This window comes from Elephantulus edwardii, unplaced genomic scaffold, assembly GCF_000299155.1.
Source record: "Elephantulus edwardii isolate Elephantulus edwardi_28Jun2011 unplaced genomic scaffold, EleEdw1.0 scaffold00015, whole genome shotgun sequence".
NCBI classification, from domain to species: Eukaryota; Metazoa; Chordata; class Mammalia; order Macroscelidea; family Macroscelididae; genus Elephantulus; species Elephantulus edwardii.
Genome location: NW_006399765.1, coordinates 14,114,625 through 14,120,082, shown reverse-complemented (window position 1 = coordinate 14,120,082; position 5,458 = coordinate 14,114,625). Strand labels below are relative to the sequence as shown.

Genomic DNA, 5,458 nt, shown 5'->3' with positions numbered 1-5,458 from the left:
TTTCTGTGTGGTAAATTCTAACCTCTATTCTAATCTCTGTTTAATAAGGCAGGATTGAAAGTAGACCTGTAACGATATGATTATCCTTACGTGATTGAGAGTGGGCCTCCTCAGGTTGTGGCCTACATGGTATTTGTGCTGTGGAGTTGCCTGTGACTCATAGTGACCCTGTGTACAACAGCTCTGAACCCTGCCCTATCACGAGCCAATCTCATCATCTCCAACAGCCCAATCCCACATCTCCAGCTACTGAGTCAATCTATCTCATCTGGAGTCTTCACCTCCTGCACTGTCCCTCTACCCTTCCAGGCATGGTATTCTTCTCCAAGGACTAGTCCCTCCTGGCCACATATCCAAAGTGTGTGAGACAGAGCTTCAAAGTCCTTGCCTTTGGGGAGAAACTGGTTTAACCCTCTCCAGGACTGACCTGTTTATTCTCTTAGTGGTCCATGGTATGTTCAAAATCCTTCATCATCACAACTCAAAGATATCAATTCTTGCTTTCCGTCCGTGTCGCCGCTGAGGTCGCACGTGCGAGGTCTGCCCGCCACCACCCCCAAGATGCGTTACGTCGCCTCCTATCTTCTGGCCGCCCTTGGGGGCAATTACTCCCCCAGCGCCAAGGACATCAAGAAGATCCTGGACAGCGTGGGCATCGAGGCCGACGATGACCGGCTCAACAAGGTCATCAGTGAGCTAAGTGGGAAGAACATTGAAGACGTCATTGCCCAGGGTATTGGTAAACTTGCCAGCATGCCTGCTGGTGGTGCTGTGGCCGTCTCCGCAGCCCCTGGCGCTGCAGCTCCTGCTGCCAGCTCTGCCCCAGCTGCAGCAGAGGAGAAGAAAGAAGAGAAGAAGGAGGAGTCTGAGGAGTCCGATGATGACATGGGCTTTGGCTTGTTCGACTGAGTCCCCTTCGTGCAAATAAAGCCTTTTTCTGTAAAAAAAAAAAAGATATCAATTCTTCTATCATCCTTAGTCGTTGTCCAGCTCTCTGATGCATAGCAAATAATTGCAAAGACCCAGGTCTATATCAGGTGCACTTTAATCTCCAGACTGACATCATTGCTCTTCAAGTATTCTAGAGAGGTCCCTGGCAGGAGACTTTCCCAATACAATTTGTCTTTTGATTTCCTGACTGCTGGTGCCAAGGGTGTTGCTTTTGGAACCAAGCAAGCTGAAGTTGTTAACAATCTCAGTCTCTTCTCCATCCATCATAAAGCTGCCATTTGGCCCAGTGGTGAGAATCTTTGTTTTCTTGATGTTGAGCTTCAGTCCATATTGAAGACCACAGTCTTTGACCTTCTGCAGCATAAGCCTCATATTGTCTTCAGTTTCAGCAAGCATGGTTGTGTCATCTGCATAATGCAGGTTGATGACCAAGGAAACTTTAAAAGAATATGGAAGAAGTACACAGAGTCACTATACCAAAAAGATTTGACTGACACTGAAGAATTTAATGAAACAAGATATGACCAAGAGCCTATGGTGATGAAAGAGGAAATTCAAGCTGCTCTGAAGGAATTCACCAAGTACAAGACCCCAGAAATTGATGGGATACCAATTGACATGTTTTAGTAAACATGCTGCCCTGGACGCGCTTACCAGGTTGTGGCAAGAAATCCGGAGGACAACTACCTGGCCAACTAACTGAAAGAGATCTATATTCTAACTCTGAAAAAAGGTGACCTGACAGAATGTGGAAATTTTCGAACAATATCACTAATATCACAGCAAGATCCTGCTGAAGATTATAAAAAAAAAATGACTGGAATAGTACATCAGCCGAGAACTGCCAGATGTGCAAGCTGGGTTTAGAAGAGGCCATGGCACTAGGAACTTCAATAGCCAATGTGAGATGGATCTTGGCCGAAAGCAGAGAATACCAGAGGAATGTCTATTATTGTTTCATTGACTATGTAAAGGCATTTGACTGTGTGGATAACAACAAATTATGGCTAGCCTTGAGGGGAATGGGAATCCCAGCACACTTAGCTGTGCTCAAGTGAAACCTATACTTGGACCAGAAAGCAAACAGTCAGAACAGAGCAGGAAAACACCGTATGGTTCAGGATCAGGAAAAGTGTGCATCAAGGATGCATCCTATCTCTCTATCTTTTAATTTGTGTTTAGATCCTGGCAAAAAAAAAAAAAGCTAGAAAGCTTTTTTTCAAATCTTCATTTGGCTATCAAACTACTGGTCTTCAGACTTAAACCAGTGATTTGTGCATTTGCTGACTTTGGACTTGTCAGTGTCCAAAGCCACCTCTCTACAACCCTGTTTCCCAATGACCTTAATATGTGTTAGCACCTGAAGTTGGCAGCTGGCGATATCTAAAGCCTGAGACCCTGCCTGTCTGCTGAAACTTGAACTCTGCCTCTCTGGATAGTTCCATCTTGAGGTCTGACCTGCAGACCTGGGACTTATCTCTATAAGCATGAGCCATTTCTTAAAACAAATCTCTTTCATCTTTCTTTCTCTCTCTCTCCCCTTCATCTATATCTGTGTGTATGTATCTATGTACATATTGTTGTTGTTGTTGTTGTATACTATAGAGTTGGAACCAACCCATAGCTGACCCCCCTGGTGGGTTTCCAGAGGCAGTTAATTGCACGGGAAGAGATTGTCCATCCTTCTCCCATGGAGAAGCTGGTGGCCTCAAACCATGTGCCTTTGGGATTGCAGGACAGTTTTCTTACCACTAGGACACCAGAGCACTCTCACTCTCTCATGCTCTCTCTTCTCTCTTCCTCTTCTTCCTCCTCTCTCTCTCTCTCTTATTAATTGACTTTAATTATGTATATAAAAATATATAGAATTTTGCTTTGCTAGATAACTCAGCCTAAGACATAGACTACAAATTGGATGCCAGCATAGGCTGTGGTCCCTTAATAAGGCCCTAAGTGTCACCCCTCTCAAAACTTGAATACCATGTACACACTCTGATTTATTCCACAATTAGATGTTTTCTGGGGGAAATATAAGAGAAAACTCTATTTTGACTACATTTAATCTGAGCTTAGAGTAAATCTCTACCACTAAGCAAGACTGGTCCTTGAGATAGAACTTAAATCCAGTTATGTAAAAACTAGATATTTAAGATTTATTTAGTCTGAGTTTATAGCCTCTGAAGTTCAAGCCTGTTAAAATTATCTCGTGGGATCATTGAAAGACCACAGCCTGAGGTACAAGAACAGGAAGAGGCGTTAGAGAGCAGACAAAGGAGAGGAGAAGAAAGAGTGAGAAGCAGCTTTCCTCATCTTCTATGTGAGTCTAGAGCTGTGGTGTCCAGTACGGCAGCCCCATGTGACTCACGGTTACCATGTTGGACAACTTAGCCAGTGATACTTTCTATCACCAAGTACAATTTTAGGTGGTCCACCTTAGAGCCTAATGTGCAGCACATACAGAAATGTTGGTTGGAGGTCTGTGGGATGTTTGGGTACAGATTCTAGCACTAGTGGCCTCATTCTAGTACCCCCATCTCTAGTACCTAAGAAAATGGGCCCAAACTGCTCCTCTGAAGGACCAGAGCAGCTTTCTTTCTATACCTTCATGACCATCCAGCACGGTGTCCTGGCCTCCCACCCTCTCCTCTAAGGAACGTATATCTGTAGTTGCAGGTCTTCCAACCACTTACTTCCAGCCATTACCTTCAAGTCATGTTCCACCTCATTGTCCAAATTTGCTTCCCAGGATCCCAGCGGGCCTTCATCCTAACTGTCCTGATGTGTCTTTCATCCTCCTTAGGCTTCAATTGAAGGGGCTGGGACAGGCCTAGAGATGGAGGCAGACAGGGCACCACCAGCTGGTTCCTACAGAGTTTCAACTGGTCTCATATTTCTCATTTGAATAGTCAGGTCTCTCCAAAGTGGTAAAGGAGTCTGTTTCCCTTTCCTCATTAGGCTTGTTTCTAAAGGGGGCAAAGTGTAACTGCTCAGGTTGAGCTGAGCTGATAACACCTTTCTAAACTGCAGTCCTTCTAGCCTTGTAACTTTCTATCTCTAACCCCTGGGCCCCTCAGGTAGGTGCCTGGCCCACCTCACAACCAGCCCTTTCAGAGGCTTCTTCTAGAATTACAGAGCCTGGAGAACTGGGTGCCCAGGGTCCAGAGGAAAACCCACTACTTTACTCTGTTTCAGTTGTTTGTTTTTTTTTTAAGAGATAATGGGTCAGCTCATTACTATACCAGTTGAATTCAACAAACGACTATTTATCATCCACTTTGGGTAAATATTGAGAACACCAGGGTCTGCCAGACAAATGAGGTCATCAGTCCTAGCGGGAAAGCCAGACAATAAACAGGAAAAGGTGACTTCTGGCAGTGAGTAGATTCTCATGTTGTAGATTTGTTTGTGATTGCTGGGAGTCGTAAGCACTAGGTTAGAAGGTGGGGCTAGAGGCTGGGAAAGAGGAGGACCTGATTGGGAGTTTTGTGAAGACAGAGGCTGCCCTGGGCTTTCCCTCCCTTGAACCCTCAGTGCTTGGCTTGGAGCAGGAGCTCAGCCAGAATGCCTTAGTTGGGCTTCTGTGATTCTCTTCTCTTTCTGTGCTGTTGTCTGTCCGTCTGTAAGGAGCTGTGCAGCTAATCCCAAGGTAATACCTTTCTGGCGGTTTGAGTCCACCACGAACTCCATGGGAGTGAGGTGGGGAATCTCCTCCCCTGTAATTAACAGCGTTCTGGAAACTCACTGGAGGGTCGGCTATGAGTCAATTCTAACATGATGGCAATAAATTGATGTTGAATCTATGGTTCTACCCCATTTCTGTTTCTTGGGACCAGGACCCTAAAGCCAGAATGGCCAAATCTGCTATTTAGGTGTACTTTGGAATTTTCCAATCTGTGAGCGCTGGCCTCCCCAGTTCAAGGCCACTATGAGTCTGTAGCTCTTTCCATTCCAAGTCTCTGTTAGATAAAATGAGAGTTGAGAGAGAAAAAGAAGAAACTGGTCCCATGAAACAAATAGGCCTTTATTAAGTGGTCTGAGAGGGACGCCATGTGACCACCTGAGGAGAAAAGCAGAAGGGCTTGCAGGCAGACAAAAGCAGTCTCCTTTTCTAGGGGCTGTCAAGGACATTTAGAGGGGATGGTAGTTTGTTCAGGAGTTTGGGGACAGAGGTCCTGTAAGGAAATAACAGGCCCAGGGCCTTATCAGGACCTAGCCATCTATTTGCTTTATACAGCCAAGCCTTATCAAGACATAGGCCTAAGACAAAATATCTGGGGTAGGCCAGGAACTGCTATATTCTCCATCCAGTCTCCTCATTAGAAATGCATCGAGTGATTAACATCCATGTTTATCGCAGCTTTGTTCACAATAGCAAAGAGTTGGAAGCAAACCAAGTGCCCATCAACAAACGAATGGATAGAGAAGCTGTGGTATATTCACACAATGGAATACTATGCTGCACTGAAAAACAAGGAACTCATGCACTATTATACAAAATGGATGACCC

At 45.1% G+C, this 5,458-nt stretch overlaps 1 pseudogene; it reads left to right on the top strand.

The window, feature by feature from the left end:
• Positions 1–561: 561 nt before the first annotated feature.
• On the top strand, positions 562–909 carry LOC102863300 (annotated as a pseudogene).
• Positions 910–5,458: the final 4,549 nt, after the last annotated feature.